Below are 11,830 nucleotides of genomic sequence, written 5' to 3' on the forward strand. Positions count from 1 at the left end.
GATGGTCACACATCTGGGCAACGTCTCTGTCGACGGCCAATTGTCTCTCACCAGAAGCGACTTGTAGTATGTTCTCAAGTCGGGTGAGTTCCCATCTGTCAACTCTAGCTTGCAGGGATATGAGAGAAGCCTCTCAGCAGAATGGTAACACATCCGGGCAACATCCCTTGGCAACATGTCTGTCAACGGCCAATTCTCTCTCACCAGAAGCGACTTGTAGTATGTTCTCAAGTCAGGTGAGCTTCCATCTGTCAGCTCTAGCTTGCGGGGACATGAGAGAAGCCTCTCAGCAGAATGGTAACACATCCGGGCAACATCCCTTGGCAACATCTCTGTCGACGGCCAATTCTCTCTCACCAGAAGCGACTTGCAGTATGTTCTCACGTTGCTTCTGACACGATAGAAAAAGCACCCAAGTTCAAGAAGGGTCAACGGTGAACAACCAAACTTTGCTAATCTATCAACAATGTTGCCAGCTCCTGGGAATCCCAAATTAAGCCAAGCATGTGCAACCCTTGCGGGCAAACATCTCAACGTATTCCGCCGAGAAAGGATGCCGGTGAGGACGTCACGGGTTGCAATGAGAGGGTGAGGCATGCGCAGCTTGGCCACGTATGGACTTGCATGGCGTCCCTGGCACCTTGTTATGTGATTTGGCTTGTTGTTGGAACAAAGATTGGAGATAAGGCTGCAGTGGAGTGGATTTCCCTTCTTTCCAGTTGAGAGATTCCTCTCACTTCCTGAGATGTCCCGATGCCTGTGTCGCAGAGTCCGATGTCCTCCCGACTCTGCTCCCACGGCTCCTTTTGAGGAGGAGGGTCTCTCTCCCAGGGTCCTGCTTGTTCCCATCCCTTTGCCCCTCGTTTTGTGGGCCTTTGAGGTCCAGTTTCCTCTCCGCCGGGGCCCGATCAGGCAGACGGAACCCAGCTCGGCTGCAAGTGAGTTGGCAGGAAGCGGTTTCGCCCGCGGCTTTGCCTTGGCACCGTCTGTCTCTGGCCTTGTTCCCGGGCCGAGCACGAAGGAGCCAGAAAAGCCACCCGCTTCTCGGGGAGACACATCCACGGCCCCCGCCTTTGGACTCGGCCCGGCTGGGTCTCTGTGCTGCCAAGCCGTTGAGTCTCTCGCAAGGTTAAATACATATTTGAGAAACCAAACCACAGCCCCAGCCGAGTCATTCCTCTTGGAAGAAGCAAGAGATTGCAGGGCTTGCTTTTTTGGAAGAGATAACAAGGCCGCCTTTGTTTGGCTCTCCCGTCTCCTCCTGGCTTTTTCCCGGTCCCGTGACAGCGCTGAGCCCACAAATAGTGCGGGATGTAGAGGGACCTCTCCCCAAAAAGGACGCCCAAAAGTCAGTAGAGACTAACCTGCCAATGTACGACCACGCTTGCTCCTATTCTGGTGTCATCTCATCAGCAAGAGAGATGGCGAAGTGGATTGAACCCTTGTGCCAGCAGGACTGCTGACTTGAAGGTTGGGTTGCTGACCTGAAGGTTTCCAGTTCGAATCCAACCTGGGGAGAGCATGGATGAGCTCCCTCTGTCAGCTCCAGCTTCTCATGCAGGGGCGTGAGAGAAGCCTCCCACTTGTGCCGACAGGACTGCTGACTTGAAGGTTGGGTTGACTTCGAGGCAACATACCTCCTTTCTATCTGTTCTGTTCTGTCTGTCTAAATGGCATTGAATTTTGCTATGTATGTGTGTACTGTGATCCGCCTTGAGTCCCCATGGAGAGATAGATAGGGTGGAATATAAATAAAGTGTTATTATTATTATTATTTAAAAAGTGCCAAGAAAACAAAAAAGACGAAAACAATATATATACACATACACACACACACACACACATACACACACACACATACTCTACTTGCCTCACTTTCAACAGAACCTCTGAGGATGCCATTAGCCACAGATGCAGGCCAAACGTCAGAAGAGAATGCTACTGGAACATGGCCACGCAGCCCAAAATGCTCACAGAGCAACCCAGTGATTCTGGCCACGAAAGCCTTCAACAACACAGTAAATAAGCTGAAAATGAACATGAAAACACTGCCTTCCGATACGATTAGTATGCTGGGAAAGGTTTGCTAAGAGCCCTGTTGTAGGAATTCGGCTGCTTTGGGGAATAAGGTCAGTTTTTTCTGTTGTTTGAAATGGTAAATGCAGCCGTGGTGCAGAATTCCCCACCGTTCCGGCGTTTTAGATCTCCTGTTTCTGCGGTGACAACTGGACCGACCACTGCAGCACGAAGGGGAAGATCAATTGTGGAGAGAGGCACCAGCGGCCGGGACTGAACGTGGTTGCCGGAGGGCACGAGGGCCTGCTGGCCCTTGGCTACTGGGCAGTCAATGGGGCCAATGATCCTGCCCCTCCATTGCACTCAACTTAGCAGTGCTGGACTGCAACTGATTGATTGTTGTGCAACTTGTTGATGGTGTTTTCACGGTGGTGACACTATGCAACATGAGTTCTGTTCCTGCATTATAAATGCCATTTCCTAATGGGTTCTGTCCTAAAAACATGGGCAAAGTTGATTAAATTTGGGGAGTGAAGGAAAGCTTCATGGAGGGGGAGAAGATGGGTACTTTTAGGGGGTGATGTTCCCATCCTCCCCCCATAAGTTCACCCCTACCTTCCCTTCCTGCCCCACAAGCATCTGCTTGCCATTTCCAAGCATCCATTCCTCACACATCTTCCTTCAACTCCGGGCGAAGGCTGGGGGCAGATTTACACCCCTCTCGTTCTCTTTGTTCCAGGTCAGTCCTCTCCATCATCCTGCCAGGAGGCCGGGCTCCCCAGTCTCCGCCAGCAGCGGCCCCAGATCTTTGGGGATCCCTCACCTCCGGTGATAAACGGCCTCCCCTCCGTCCTCGGCCCAAGACAAATGAGCTGCACGCCGCAGGATGGAGTTGGCAGCCCGGGTCTCAGTCATTGGGGCTCCAGGAGAATGAAAACCAACCCACAAGCATAATCCGCCACAGCCCTCCCCTCAAAGAGGTTGGTTTGGGCCCCGGCACATTTCTCCCTCGAAGGGTTGGCACCGTGGGGCGGGAGGAGGGGGACGCTGGGTCTGAGATGGGCTTCTGAAGGTCCATCAAGTGTGGAGACCCCTTTAAAGGGTGAGGTGGAAAGAAATGAGGGTGATCGGGTCAGGAAGAACGAAGAAAGACCCGCTAACATTGGCTGGTTTTGCTTTGAGGTATTAATGATGATGATGATACTACTACTACTACTACTACTACTACTACTACTACTAATAACTTAGACTGAATGGCCTTTGGAGTCTCTTCCAATGATGATTCTATGTTTCTACGATTCTGTGATTCTACAATTCTACGATTCTGCAATTTGGAGATTCTGCGTTTCTGTGAATTTTATGATTCAGTGAGTCTGTGAATTATGTGAATTCTATGATTCTGTGAATTATGTGAATTCTATCATTCTGTGAATTCTATGATTCTACAATTCTACAATTCTGTGATTCTGCAATTCTGTGATTCTGCAATTCTACAATTCTACAATTCTGTTTCTATAGTTCTACGATTGTTCAATTTGGTGATTCTGAGATTCTGTGAAATCTACGATTCCATGATTCTGTGAATTATGTGAATTCTATGATCCTGTGAATTCCATGATTCTATAATTCTAAAATTCTGTGATTCTGCAATTCTACAATTCTGTGATTCTGTGTGCTGAAGGAATTGTTGGAGTTGAAGTTCAAAATGCCTGGAGGGCCCAAGTTGGCCCATGCCTGTGCTATGAGTATGTCATCCACATACTGAAGTATGTCATCCACCTACTGAAGGACTTGTGGGAGTTGGAGTCCAAAACACCTGGAAGGAGGGCCCAAGTTTGTCCATGCCTGTGCTACAGCCTCTCCTTCTACAATAACTTTTATGTATGGTTGAAGGCTTTCGTGGCTGGAATCACTGGGTTGCTGTGAGTCTTTCGGGCTGCATGGCCATGCGCCCAAAAGGCTCACAGCAACCCAATAACTTTTATCATCTAATGTTGCTTGGCCACAGTGTCCCGCTTTCAACCTGTGAGGCATTGGAGAGCATGCTGGGCCTTGCAGTCCCGCAGAAAGCCGGCCTCACAGACCCCACAGCACAGGCTTTCCTCCTCCCTTTCCCATCCTCCCCCTTTTCTGCTTTATTCCCCCCCAAACCTCCCAATGTTTAATTTAAGACCAGGCATAATCGGAGAATAGGAAAGAAAGGGAGCGGCATTCGGCATTCGCAGGCGCCAGCTGCGCGCACAAAGACCTGGCTTTGAATGATCCCTGATTGACCAGCTTTCTTCCGCGCAACAAGGGAGGGAAATCAGAAAAGAGGAAGAAATCAAACATCTTGTGAAAAGTTTCCCTTCTTCCTCCTAAGCGTCCCACTCCGCAATGCCTTGCAAATTCGCTTGGCAATGCCGTGCAAAGAGGGCTTCGAGCTGCTTCTGTTTTAATATGAAAGTGGAAGAAAAAGAAGGGAAAAGGGGGAGAAAAGGGGAGGGACCTCTCTGTCTCCAAAACAGCCCTATTTGGTTTTTCCTCCTCCTCCTCCTCCTCCTCCTCCTCCTCCTCCTCCTCCTCCTCCCTGGCTCCTAAATTTATGGACATGTTGCTCTGTTCACAATTTGGGGGAATGTGGTTTCCCTTCTGTATCTCTGTTGCCCGGCCAGCGCTTCTGCTCCCGATTTGGCTCTTGCAAAACCGAGCTGTGTTTGACACCCGTTCCCACATGCTCGCCCTTCCTTATAGGATTAAGGGAAATAAATAAACCAGGAACCAGATTCAGAGGACTGTGAAGATGTGGGAGGGATGAAGAAGGAGAAGGAGAAGAGGCAAGGGCTTTCTTCTCTGGGGAAGGAGAGGAAACTGACTTGTTTACGCCAGCGTTCAAGGCTTTGCGGACGGGAGGAAAACCCCAAGGAGCGGATCCAGAGAGCAACAAAGGCCTGGTTTCACAGCTATTTCTCCCCTCTCCTAACCATTCCTGACACGATCCTGTTAGAAGCTGGGCATAAAAACCCCTGGCTCTCTGACAAAGAATCAATAATTTAAGCACAACTCTTTTTCCAACTTTGAGAAACATAGGAAAGCTATTCAGGAAACAGGACGGGACTCTGAAGCCTCCTTACGCAACGAGAAAGTGCTTGAATCGTGTCCCTTTACCTGGCCTATTTGGTGGCTTATGAAATGCCCATCACCCCAGGAGGAAAAGGAATTGCATCGCCAGTCAAGATCCTTTATGGGAGAGAGATACAAACATGCTATGAAATAGGGTTGTGCTATTTGGTGAAAACCCGTGTTCTTTTCGGTGCTTGGTTTTCGCCTACCCCCAAATTCTGTTTTTTGGGAACTTCCCGAATTCAGGAGGATTTTCTGTTTTCATACCAGAAAGATCCAGTCCATTGCTGCCAATGGGGAAACTCCATTGTAAGTTGCCTGGGTTTGTGTGTGAGCAGAGCGATGGGGTGGGAAGATGGGAGGCCGTCCTGACTTTCTCCAAACTCATCTCGTTTCTTCCCAACTCTCCTTAATTGCACATCTGGATCGGGCCTCTAATAAAACCCAAAACAAAGTTGCAACGGGCCTTGGATGTTTCACCTGACCCTTCCTTCCCTCCCTCCCCCGTTTTGCTTTCATTTGGGCTACAAAACAGATCTCTCTCTCTTCCCCGGCCCTCCGGCCTCAAACACCCAGAGGTTTGGGTCACATCTGGGCTGGAGAACAGCTGGAAGTCTGCTCAGCTATTCAGCCTGCATACACTAAGCAGCAAAGCCTTCCCACAAATAGTTTTATTGAAACTCTTGCAACGTGAGGAGAGAGCGAGGCCTCCCTTTGCATTCATTCTCTCTCTCTTTCTCTCTCTCTCTCTTCTATGGTTTGGCACCATGGGCCCTGCGTCTCAGCAGGAGTCTGGTTCCATTCCCTAAAACTTCCTGCTCCTCTCAGGAGAGAGCATTCCCCCTTCAAAAGGAAGCCAAGAGTCTTCTCAGCAACCCTTGTTTCTCTGCAAGAAAGTCTTTGCAAACGGCACAGATTATTCACAGTCCGAGATTCATTCTGCACAAAATTTCCATTTTTGGACAGAAAATGCATTTTTGTGCCAAAAGAAATCATATTTCTCGGCGGAATAGTCTTTTCTTGAGCAAAACAACCACCTGTGTTTTTGACAGAGTCCCAGATTGCAGAGATCCCCATCACTGCATGACTATTCCCATCAGGAATACTTGCAGGGCTGGACTGTGGCACAGCTGGTTAGTAGCAAGCTGCAATAAGTCACTACTGACCGAGAGATCATGGGATCGAATCCTGGGTCAGATTGAGCTCCCAACTGTTAATAGCCTAGCTCACTGTCCATCTAAGCAGCTTGAAAAACAGTTGCATCTGTTGAGTAGAAAATTCTAGGTACCACTTTATGCAGGGAGGTGAAATTAACTTAATTTATGACACTATAAAAACTGCCAGCAGCATGAGGAAAGGAATGAGGAAGTACTACCATCAAAGGACTCGGTGTCACAAGTGGACGATGAAGCGGCAGCACACCCTCATGAAGCCAGAAGTTGGAAAAATGTTAAATTGCCTCTGTTGTCTGTCTATATGTTGTCTGTCTAATAATGGCATTGAATGTTTGCCATGTGTATGTGCATTGTGATCCGCCCTGAGTCCCCTTCGGGGTGAGAAAGAAGGACGGAATATAAATACTGTAAACAAATAAATACCCCAGAAACTTTGTTTTGGGATGGCCACAAACTATGTTGAATTGGTTGTGACTCAAAGATGAGATATTCATTGAAAAACTAGAGCGAAATATGCTGTAGGGTGTCCCTTCCTCGAAGCAAAGTTTCTGCAGTTTAATCCACTTTTTCCATGTTTCTATGATAGAGCCAATTAGGAGCAAAAATCACGTCACATAGTGTGATCTCCATAGAGGAGTTTCTTCAGAAGTTGTGCTCCTCACCCACCAGACTTGCAGATCAAGCCCATGTTTGCCTTCCACTCGCTGGTCAAAACCCAAGGTGAAGTCAATGCAAGACGTGAAGATCAATCACGTGGCAAACAGACATCTTTCACCCTGGAAGCATCTCTTGTCTTGCTTGAATCCCCGTCACCTGCCCAACGTAAGATCTCTTTGCGCATGGCTCCTTTTATCTCTGCAACCTAGATGGGAGCCATCCTTTCATGCGTTTCTGTCTGATGCTCAGCTCGGACAACCACAGGATAAACGTGTCCGGATGCAATCACTGCGGCGGATGAATAATGCAGGAGCAACACGCAGAGACAGCTTCCCATGAAGATGTTGGCACATTTGGGCAACGCTGCGCACGGAGCGGAACATGCTTTTGGAAGCTCCGGCTATTCGATGCCTGGAGGCTGCCTGAGGGAGGAAGGGGCTGGGCAGGGGAGACATCTCCGCGGAAAATATTAATGCTACCAGAATAGCAGAAATCTTTTCACTTCCTTGCAGTTGTGAAGAAAAGAGAACAGAAGAGGTCAGGGAGGTAGAAGGCCGGCCTTTGAGAAGACTAGGAGAAGACCATTCTCTGCAGAAGTTCTTCTCGCCTCTTGTCTGGCATTTCCAGCAGAGTTTACGTGCCTCCAGTGTTGGGACTTGCAAAAGCAAAATCAAATTCGAATCCAGAGGACTTCAAAGCTGATTCCCTTAACTCTTTCTATGGACATTTATTATTATTAATTTAAACCCGTATCCCCAATCATGCATTTATTTATTTGCAGAACGTTTGCCCTGGATTTTAACATGCAGCAAAGCTCCTTCTAGAGATAAAACACCAAGGCGGGATCTAGGTGCAGATCATGATATCTATCCAGACACAGAGAAGGATGGGAGAAGGCAAGAAAGCCACCTTTGAATGCTTGGAGGACTGTCATACCTGCCTACAGAAATATAGCAAAGGCTAACCTCTCCTGGAAGGGAGTTTTACAACCACTGTGGATGTATCCACACTGTCAAATTAATGCAGATTGGCTCCACTTTAACTGCAACGGCTCAATGCTATGGACCGTAGGAGTTGTATGTGAGGCATCATCATATCTTCATAGGCTGTCACTCGTGGTAGAATCTGATTGCCTTCCAGGTGTAGGGTCTTGGTTGTGGGTACGTAGGTGACAGTAGAGTCCTATTCTTGATCCACATGTTCTTCCTTTCGCAGTGAGGACATCAGTTTCCAGAGGGAAGGTGGTCCCAGCAAAGGTTGGCTTGAGGCACCTTCTTCCTCTTGACGTGTTTCTTGTTTTCGCCCTCCATTCGTGCCTCTTTGAATGCCACAGCTGACCTCCAGTTCCAGAGCTTCAGGTCCAGGACTTCCCAGTTCTCTCTCGGTGTTTGTGCCAGGTTGGCTTTAGGCCCGTCTTTCAATCTCTTTTCCTGTCCACCAACATCCCGCTTTCTGTTCTCGAGTTGGGGGTAGAGTAGTAGAGTAACTGCTTTTGGAGACGGTAAATCTTTGGGAAATTGGACAACGTGCCATTCAACCCAACAGAATTGATGGTGGAGGATCATTGCTTCAATGTTGGTGGTCTTTACTTCTTCCAGAACAATGATGTTTGTCTGCCTGTCTTCCCAAGAGATTTGCAGGATTTTTCAGAGGCAACACTAGTAGAATAGTTCCAGGAGTTTAGTGTGACATCTGTAGACAGTCCATGTTTCGCAGGTGTAGAACAGGGTTGGGAGGGGAATAGCTTTATAAACAAGTCCCTTGGTCTCCCTACGGAGACTCTCTGCTTCGTTTGGAGAAATGCTACACTCACAGAGCTCAGGCGGTGTTGCATTTCACTGTTGATGTTGACTTTTGCGGAGAGATGGCTGTCAGGGAGTGGAAATAATCAACATTTTCTAACATTACACCATTAAGCTGTATTTCTGGCCTTGCAGAGGGATTGGTTGGTGCCTTTTTGCTGTAAGAGCACTTGGGTTTTCTAAGTGTTCAGTGAGAGCCCAAGCCTTTTGTTTGCTTCTTCATAGGTGTTTAGAATGACTTGTAGGCCTTCTTCTGAATGAGTACAGACTACATTATCATCAGCGTATTGGAGTTTTATAACAGACATTGTGGATCTTCTTCTGAATGTGCACAGACTACATTATCCTCGGCATATTTTTCGGATTTCTCGATGTTCAATGAGAGGCCAAGCGTCTCGTATACTTCTGCATAGGTGTTGAGAGTGGCTTGTAGACCTTATTCTGAATGTGCACAGACTACATTATCGTCAGCGTATTGGAATTCTATAACTGATGTTGTTGTGACTTTGGTTCTGGCTTCCAGTCTGCTGAGGTTAAATAGCTTGCCATTTGTGAAACTACAACTCCAAGGACTCTGTAGTATTAAGTCATGGTGTTAAACTGCATAAATTCTACAGTGCAGATGACCCTGAGAAGGCCACATTTGTGGAGGCAAAAGGAGCTTGTTTGGGAGCAAGACATGCCAGCAACACCCCTTCTTCAAGAGAGGCTTTCAATGAGAGATGCCTTCCTTATTTTGGAGAAGGGAGAGTCTGTGAAGAGAGGCAACTAACTGGGTTTTGTTCCTTGGAACCAGCAGGGAAAGTGTCTTGTTGTTGGGCTGGAGACCAGGAGGCCATTGCCAAGCTCCTGCGAATGGAGCCTCCGCAAAGATGTTATCCGCCCAAGTACCAGCGCTCCCTAATTATCCCCGATCTGCCTCTGGCGGTGCCTGCCTTTGGCACGTTGGAAAAAGAGGAAAGGGAGGAGGAAAAAAGCCGGCTGCCTTTGTGTTAATAGCAGCTGCAATTTGGAATGAATAGGCAGCAAATCACCCAGCAACCAGACTGACAATATGGCAACTCCTGAGCATTGGATTACATAGCAATTTCCATGCAATATCGAAGGTTATTACATAGTAAGTGCTGTGTCATTTCGGGGCTAAATGCATTATTATCACTTCGCCTTGACAAATCTACCTGGCAAATTTGGGCGACGACGGAAAAGAGAGCGGTGGCGCATTGGTTTCGGAAGTGGTTTGCGGACTTTATTTGCTTTCCTTGCTAAGTGACTGTCCTGGGTTGCTGGGCAGCAATTAGTCCAGAAAATACACCTGATTTTGAAATAAATGAGGGCCAGAGAGAGGCAATGGAGTCTCTTTTGCCCTCAAGGCTTGCAGGACTTTCTTCTGGTCCCATTGGAGCCATAGAACCTGATCTTAATCTGGGTTTTAATTGCATATTTCTTGAATCCCTGCACAACTATGTACTCTTGTTGCGTGGCTTTGGATCAGTCACACTCCCATATTGCGCATCTACCCTGTCCTTGTAAAACTACAACTCCCACGATTCCATAGCATTGAGCCATGGCAGTTTGAGTGAGGTTGCACTGTATTAATTCCACAATTTCGATGCATCCTTAGTCCCAGAAAAAAACCTATGACACAAGTGCATTAGTTACGAAAGTTAGAAATGATTTGAAGGCATACAACAATAAGAGCAACAACAACAACAAAGCCACCTCATGGGATCTCCCATAAAGAGAAAGTTGGGTTGTAATTCAACCAATGGGAAGTCTGTACAGATCCCAGCATCCTTGTGGCTCTACTCTACTTGGGTGCAAGAATGAAGCTTTGGGACAATCAGATTTCAATCTTTCTCCTTTCCTTTCATTCTCAGATCTCCTACTCTTCATCTCGAGCGGGTGGCCCATTGCCAAAGGAGTGCTGAGCTCACCCCAGTCCTTTAAGGATCTGATCAAGGTGCTGATTTGAACCCTTTCCCAAAACAGCTTCAGCACTCTGGACAACTCCTTCAAAGTTTTAATATATGTATTTTATAATAATGTGTTTTAATATATGTATTCTATGGTGTGTGCTTTGGGTTAATGTGTTTTGGTTGTGTTGCATCCCACTGCAACCCAGGAGGAAAGGCGAGTAACAAATAAAAATTATACATACACACATACATTCACACACACATACAATATTATTACATATGATTATTGCTATGGAATCCTCGGATGATGATGATGATGATGACGACAACAACAACAATGATGATGATTGCTATTCAATTCTGGGAGTTGTATGATGATGGATGATCATGACAATGATGATGATGATTACTACGGAATACTAGGAGCTGTGTTATTGTTGTTGCTGTTACTATGGAATCCTGGGAGTTGTAGGATGATGATGGTGGTGGTGGTGGTGGTGGTAGTGGTGGTGATTACTATGGAACTCTGGGAGTTGTGTTGTTGTTTTTGTTTTTGTTGTTGTTGTTGTTGTTGTTCTTCTTCTTCTTCTTCTTCTTCTTCTTCTTCTTCTTCTTCTTCTTGCTATGGAACCCTGGGAGTTGTATGACAATGATGATGATGATGATGATGATGATTGTTATGGAATCCTGAGAGTTGTATAATTATGATTGTGGTTGTGATGATGATGATGATGATTGCTATGGAATCCTGAGAGTTGTACTATAATGATAATTGCTATGGAATCCCAGGAGTTGTATTATTATTATTGACACAACAACATTGTATGACACAGCAAACAAGATAGATATGCTGGATTTAGTGTCACAAAATCACAAGTCGAACATTTCCCAAGTGTCTAGGACTGTTTGATGTATTTTTGGATGATGCGCGCAGATCCCAGTAGGGTGGCCTTTTGCAGTATTATTATTATTATTATTATTATTATTATTATTATTATTATTATTTCTATGGAATCCTGAGACTTGTGTTGTTGTTGTTGTTATTGCCTCTGTTGTTGTTTTTATGGGATCCTGGGAATTGTCTCCTTCTCCTTCTCCTTCTTTCTATGGAATCCTTGGAGCTGTAGTCTTCTTCTTTGTTGTTGTTGTTGTTGTTGTTGTT

Source organism: Anolis carolinensis, unplaced genomic scaffold (assembly GCF_035594765.1).
Source record: "Anolis carolinensis isolate JA03-04 unplaced genomic scaffold, rAnoCar3.1.pri scaffold_12, whole genome shotgun sequence".
NCBI classification, from domain to species: domain Eukaryota; kingdom Metazoa; phylum Chordata; class Lepidosauria; order Squamata; family Dactyloidae; genus Anolis; species Anolis carolinensis.